This window comes from Amphiura filiformis, chromosome 4 (assembly GCF_039555335.1).
Source record: "Amphiura filiformis chromosome 4, Afil_fr2py, whole genome shotgun sequence".
Taxonomy (NCBI): Eukaryota; Metazoa; Echinodermata; class Ophiuroidea; order Amphilepidida; family Amphiuridae; genus Amphiura; species Amphiura filiformis.
In genome coordinates, this window is record NC_092631.1 from 66,210,580 (window position 1) to 66,218,395 (window position 7,816).

Genomic DNA, 7,816 nt, shown 5'->3' on the forward strand with positions numbered 1-7,816 from the left:
AAGAAAAAAGAATCTCGGAAGTGGACATGGCAAAGCCCAAATGGATTGTATCGAAATGAAATCGATTTCATCTTGACAAGCGAACCAAACAAGTATTCCTGAAAAAAATTGGTGTCAGTTCCAATTTACAATGTAACTATTATTTTAATGTAATGTTAAAGAGAAGTTTTGCAGTGCAGCACTGACAAGAACATTTAGTGGTAGTTCATGTTATCATTAAATAGGCCTAATTATACACTTACATAGGCCTGCGTGTTTTGGCGCAACGTCAGCCTTCTATTCTTCAAATTTTTTCACAGGAGGAAGCACACCACCTCAATGCCTTCGGCAAAATATTTCCCTAAGTTCAGGTGTGCCATTTGCGCATGCGCGAAAGTAGTTTGATTGACAGATTCCACCTCTGACCTCGATCAGCTGTTTTTGCGACAGTCATAACACTGACAGAAGTATCCAGTTGCGAAAATCGAATTATTTGCCTCATTTTAGCGACGTGCTTGGACTAGTTTGCAATAGTAATATTAGTATTCAATTCACTGAATATTTAGAGAAGCAAATGACATGATGGATAAGGACAGTTTAAGGCCACGGACATCGAATATACCACGAAAACTAGCTCGTTCACGTAGCGTTTTCGTTGTCCCACTGGCCTACTACACGTAGATTGCCTGGCGATCGGAGTGTTATTCGTCAGAGCACCTCGGACTACACGAAAACATGACGAGATTTGTCCCATTCACCACTGCATCACACAGATCTGTTGTTCATGCACTGTCATGACTGTACATTCATGATCATTGCAATACAGTGTATGTCGTGTATGTGTATACCGTTCTCCTGGCTGAGTATGTTGGGTGTGTTGTTTGTACCTCGACTCTGCAAGGTGAGTTTCTTTTTATAACTCATTAATTTTTTTAATGCACAAGTAAAACTAAGCGACACAACATTAATTTTAACTGGCAGTGAGGATTAAGCTATAGTATAGACGAATCCAACGAGCCAAGTCATGGTCAGGATTTGGTCGGCCATTAGGCCAAGTAAAATAAAAAACATGTTTCACGTCCGGGTTTTCGAAAAAAAAGGAGGAAGAGGGTCTTTTATTTTCTATTTTTATCACAAAATTGGTGTAAATAGCCATACTTAGAGCTCAGTGTTTAGCGTATACAATAATGCCTGGAAAAAGGAGGAGAGTTACACCCCCTCAAATGATCACAAAACCTTCCTAACGTGTTTCTTGTATCTTAACAAGGCTATAGAAAGCATCCTAACTTCCTAGACATATATTTTGAAAAGTTATAACCGAATTTCAAAAAATAAAAATATATTTGAAGAAACCTCAAAAAAGGAAGCGGGAGGGACGTGAAACATGTTTATTTTTTTTATTTGGCCTTATTAGGGTCCCTGCATGCACCAAACAGGTGTTGTGAGTGCCCAATTGGGTGGATTAAACCCGCTTAAAATTTGATGTGAGATTCTTTTGTGTTGTAAACTGTCATCATTCTTTGGTCTGCGGGTAACACGGGTGGTAGAATGCAGTTTAAAATATGCTTCAAGGGCGCATCATTTCACATTTTAGGTGAGATAGTTTGGTCCCCGTCATGCTATGGCCGCCATTGAGGTGCAGGAATGCGTGAAATTTGATTCGATCTATAGGAAAATATGATTTTGACTTCATCTTCAGTCTCAATCCCAACCCACAGCAAGTGAGCAAACATAAAGTCTTGATTTTTGCAGAGTATGTAGGCCTACTATATGTTTACAAAGCAATCGTGTAAAAACAGAATTTTGAAAAATATTCAGGGCTTTCCCTTAGCAAATGTTACAATGGCTTTAATTACAATGTCATACTGTATTGTCTTTCCAGAAACTGGCACACGAAAGGTCCATTCTGCAAGGCATATCTTCCAAAAATCTGAACTAAAAACACACGCTGAAGCAAAGCACCTGCAACCGAACAGCACAGCTTTCCTTATTGAGGAGGATGTAAGTAATTTCATTTACAAAGTTGTAGCCAAGGGGGTGCAGCACACCACACAAAATGCCAAGACCTTATTCCTATGTGTTCCTATATTTAATTCTCAGGCACGACAGGTATATATGAAATGAAAGTGCCCCTCTGACAAAAAATAAAAGAGAAAATCAGAAGGGCAAAAGAAAAGAAAAGGGACAAGGAACCCTTCTACCGAAATTAACCTGATCATGACCGAAAATAGTGTAAAATACTGAAATTTTTTTGCGTACTACGTCCCAATAAAGCCTTTTTAGAAGCTCATAGACATACAATCTCTCTATGTATAATTGTATGATGCAACTTTTTTTGCAATGCAGAGTTGTTTTGTGTACCACCTAAGTTTTATTTTGCCCTCCTTACTAAAAAAGATGGCTATGCCCATGAAACTATGCACGACTAGTAGACTTAGTAAATTACAGATTAGTGCTTTAAATCTGTCTCCGCTCTCACAGTTCATAAAAAAAATTAAAATTGCAAAATGATTGCAAGTGACTACTTTTGACTTTATGACCTTTGACCTCACACCTATTGAAATAGCATATCATGACTCTGCTACAATAATTTATCATTTTGGAAGGAAAATCTAAAAATTTAAAAAGATAGTACATTAAGGCTTTAAGGGAGTACTACACCCCTGGCCAATTTTGTGCTTATTATTTGCATTTTTACATAAAAATTATAGCACATTGGTGACAAGTAAGATATGTATAGGGCAAGGACTCCCAACTACTGTACTGAAAATTCAGCAACTCAAAGCAAGTAGTTATTGATTTTTTGATCAAATATTGGTTTTCCCTCATTTTTGACTGTAACTCCACAACTGTTGTCTGTGCTGATATAAAATTTCCAGTGCAGTAGTTGTAGTCCTTGCCCCTATAATATACAGATCTTACTTGTCCCCAATGCCCTATCATTTGTGAGAAAAATGCACAAATAGGCACAAAATAGGGCAGGGGAGGAGTACCCCCTTAAGGCACACAAACAGCCTAGATACCATAATCCTGATAATAATGTGTAATAATTAATCATTGGCTATTATTTTATTTTATTCCAATTTCCAGGTGCAGCAGTACTACTGAGGATACTGGTTTCGTGAAAGACAAAGAGGATGATGGTTTGGAAGTCAACAGCTGGCATCTGTTATCTGTCGCATCACTCGCTAGCCGTACTATAGGGCTTGTTAAACACACTATATCCGAGAACTGCTAAAACCCACTAACCGCTCCACCCAAAAGGGGGAATTAGCAGTCTGGGTTTAGCAGTTCTCTGGATATAGCCAGGTTTTACGATATAGCATGGTTTTGGACCACCACAGTCAAAAGGCCGTAGTAGGGCTATCACTCGCATGCATTGAAAACTTTCCCAACATTATGTCAACAATTAAATTTTTTGAAGAAAATCTTTTCTGGAGGGTGAACATTTGATGAGAACTTAAATACTTGCATAGTAATTTATGTGGTGTATAAACTAACTAGTAAATGTTTGCTCCAATTATTAAAATAATAAGGACCTCAACAAATGACTCTGACATCATGTGATGTAATCGTAATGCATAGTTCCTTACAGGCTGTAAAAGTTGCATGGAATCATTGGAAATGTTCTAGGCACTTTTCTTTGGTTTGCCTCAAATTCAGCAGTGACGTCAATGTCTTTTCATGGCTGCGCCACACGAACCACCCTTTTTGCTACACAATTAACTATCACGCATTTACGATTCAATACGGCGCCCACTAAAATATGCACCTACGTCACTACTGAACTTGAGGGGAACCAATGTATAGCCAAGGTTCCCTAGTCCAAAAATACGGATCGCTAGTCCGAAAAAATAGGAAATGGTTCACAAGTCCAAAAATAAATAAGGTTTACAAGACCTTAGCAATGGAAAATCTGCAGCCATTAGGACTAGCGACCATTTTTTCTTGGACTAGTGACATTTATGACTAGCGCACCTTAGGATTAGCGGATGCAGGATAGAGTAATTGTAGACCAAATTGTTTAGTAGCTGCTACTGGTTTACCTTCATCCCCGTAAATATGATGAGTATCCAGTCCACTAATCAAGGGTTTAGGACCAGAAGGCCTAACTGCAATAGCTGCCCCATAGACATTTTGATAATTTATCTAAAATATGACACTTGGCAGCTATTGCAGATAAGGCCTCGTTAATGTCTGTTATTTATTAAATAAATAAAAGAAGACCCTACATGTAAACCCTTAACATAAAACTAAAATAAAAGAAGGTCCTACATGTAAACCCTTGACTTATAAATGCTTTTAAAGGAGTGTAAGTGTTCATAGTTTATTATTGGCAGACACTGTTTCTTTCATGAAAGCTGTGACTGTGCATCAATGCATTCACACCCAAAGCCTTCAGGAAAGACTAGCCGATGTCAGTCAATGCTACAATGTAGTCTTTTGTGAAGGCACCATATTAACACACAAGCTGGACTCGAATTTCAGTCAGGGCCATTGCCTGCAGTTTTTCAGTTTTGGCCTTTGTGCCCCTGATCTTTGTTAACTTCAAGGTGTTCTTCATTCCTCTTGACAAGTGGTGCCAAATGGCCTTGACAAAGGGTCCCCCCAAATGAAGGTCTGAACAAAAGCCTTCTCAAAAGACTAGTGGCTGCCAATAGACTGTAAATAAATGGTCTTTTGCACTCATTATCTCATACTTCATTACTAAATGTATTTTTACACCTATTTGTCTGGTACATAATTATTAGAAAGACAAGAGTTCATGAAATAAACAAAAATGCATGGTGAATATGTAGCTTTGATCATTGTTTTAATTTATTTTGAGATCTGTAAGGAAGTGAAAAAATAAAAGCACTATTTTTTCATTAAAAAGTATGAAGAAGGAAGTCCAACAAACCAAAACAGTTGAACACACCTACTTAATAGATAATAAATGATGGGGATTTTTTTTTACTACATGTATCCTCTATTGTGTGATGGAAGATATCCAATAAAAGTCTGCACAAAAAGTAACACAGCTGAAATATGCCTATAAGTTCAGAACTAGTAATCGTTTCCACAATATTTCTACATAGAAAGAAGGATGATTTATTTACGCTCATTTTGATACCCCATTTGTGAAATGTCGTTCAATACTGATAACACAGTACATAGTGCTTTTAAAGAAAAACCACAAATTTAAAAGTTGCCATTTACAGCAATCAATGGTTTCAATCAATGACTTCATATCAATACAAATAACCGCAACTTTCAATTCGGGTATTTTTCTTTAAAAACACTGCTGTGTTGTTATTATTGAACGAGATTGGACTAATGGGGTATCAAAATGCGCGTAAATAAATCATCCTTCTTTCTATGTTGAAATATTGTGAACACAATTATTAGTTCAAACGCTACAGGCATGTTTATAACAGCTGCGTTACTTTTTTTGCAGTTTTTATTTTTATAATACAATTCAGCATATTCCCTCTAATTGATTGTGATCTGGGACAAATCCAAAATTGGATCTAATCTATTAATATTCAATCTAGAATTCAATCTTATTTGATTTTTAATCTAAAAAACATTTGGATGGATTTTTAAAAATCTAATTTGAATACATCTAATTTGATTTTAATCTAAGGGGTTAAAAAATCAATCTAAGCAATTTTAATCCCATATATTAAAATTGAATTAGATTGAATTCTAATCTATTGGATTGAATATTTCTAATAGATCTTAATAAATTTTCACACATTCTGTTACACCTAATTTATGAGTCCCGACTTTCAACACAAGTATTGTTCTTCAATTAGTGAGATTGAAGTGCGTCTCTGAATCCGGTCATTATTTCAGTCCTTTTTAAGGGAACGTTCATAAATACCTTGGTGGGGGGGCTGGACAATTTGTAGGGGGGTCAAAAAGTTTTGACCTTCCAAAAGGGGGGGTCAAAAAGTTTTTAACGTGGCAAAAGGGGGGTCAAGAAAGTTTTGACACCCATAAAGGGGGGTCTAAAAGTTCAATACAAAATTTGTGCGGCGCTACGCCACACATTGTCTACAATAAAGCCCTTTTCATCCCGATCATAGGTGTAAATAGAGTAAAATACTAATTTTTTGCTCGCTATGCGCGCACATCCAGTAAAACATTTTTTTAAAGCTCTGGTATATATGTATGTAAAGCAACTGCAATTGTTTTTCGTCTGTGCCCCAAAATTTTATTTGCCCCCACACCACACCAAGAAAGCTGGATCCACCCCTGATACATCCATGCAATAACTTTTGAGACCTTATTTGAAAGCAATTTATTCATATTTTATGATGTCCTGACAATTTAGGCCTATTATAGACATAAGGCCTGTAAGAGTGACACTGATAAATGAGTAATTTATTGCGGATCTGTTTGCTTGAATTTGTAACAAGGTTCAAACTGTATAAGTTTAATCCACTATACTAGTAAAATAAAGCATTACTTATAGTGGAAACAAGTGCGGATTATATTAAGTACTAGTATACCTTCATTATGTGTGTGTGTGTGGGGGGTAAAAAGTTTGGGTGTATACAAAGGGGGTCAAACAAGTTTTCAGTCCATAAAGAGGGGGGGTTCTAAAAGTTTAACATACAGACAGAGGGGGGGGTCAAAAAGTTTTGACATACCGAAATCAACATTTTCCAGCCCCCCTACCAAAGTATTTATGAACGTTCCCTAATATTTCATTTGTTCCATGACTTCTATCTGCCTCCGCTGCAAAATGTGACATGAAATGGCTCACAGTGGCATTGGTTAATGGTGTCTGGCAGTTGGTTGTTACTTGTACAGTGTAGCTCTGACCTTTTAGTAGGCCTGAAAAAGAAAAAAGAGGATTTTAGAAAATTTGTCAGGGTAAAGCTGGGACAGTGGCACAATCCCCCGCATGGGGCTGTTACAGCGGCTTGGTTTGAAATCCTTGCCCACCCACTTCCCCCAAATGAGCACATGCATCTGTATTCCCCAGCCCCCCACCCCCCCTTGGCGGTGGTGGCAGATTTACCCCAGCTAGCTGTTCCCTTGATTGCAATGAAAGTGTAGTTTTGCCACTGGTGCCCCCAATCCCCCTCCACCATCGGTTGCACACCACAGGGTTCATTTATGTGCCATATTAGGGGCTGTGCAATAATTATCGGGGTAATAAAATGTCCGAACGACCCACCAAAAATAGCTTGCCCCCCCCTCTCAGCCTGCAAAATAATCGCTTTCCTCCCTCTTTTGGCCTGCCAAAAATCTTTGCCCCCAACACATGCCAAATTTTTTGGGATCCCAATTTGCAAACCTTAAAAGGTCTATATGTTGCGAGCACAGCGAGCATGAAAATTTGCATATTTCAGCGTTTCCATACTGTTTTCCTAAGCCTTTTTAGAGCATTTTATTTAAAAGGCACCCCATGAATGTGTGCCAAAAATTGCTTGCCCCCCCCCCCTCGGATCGCTTGCTTGCCCCCAATTTTACCCTCCTTCCAGGGCTCATAATTATTGCACAGCTGAGCCCCTTATAGGTATAAGGGGCTATCATTTTCTTCAGAAGGGGGGTCATGAATATACTGGGGTGGTCATAGAATTTTAAGACCAAAAATAGGGGGTTATAATTTTGTAGCAATCAAAATAGGGGTTATAGAATTATTAAGGGCTGGCGACCGGCGTAACCTTTCTTACACTTTTTTGAACAAAATGTGCACACAATCTTTATACAATGCAAGATTTTTGCGCTCTCCATGCGCCTTCTTTACGCTTATGGTCAAAAATTTTAACGCGTTTCGTGTACTCCGCTCTAAAATTTTGACAGAAGGGGGTCCTAAAATTTTTGACCCACGATAGGGGGT

At 38.0% G+C, this 7,816-nt stretch overlaps 1 long non-coding RNA gene across 1 annotated transcript; it reads left to right on the top strand.

The window, feature by feature from the left end:
- The first annotated feature begins 382 nt into the window (after positions 1 to 382).
- On the top strand, positions 383 to 3,681 carry LOC140151224 (uncharacterized). Its single transcript, XR_011858918.1, has 3 exons — positions 383 to 880; positions 1,862 to 1,980; positions 3,070 to 3,681. It is a non-coding gene; the product is annotated as an uncharacterized lncRNA (long non-coding RNA).
- Positions 3,682 to 7,816: the final 4,135 nt, after the last annotated feature.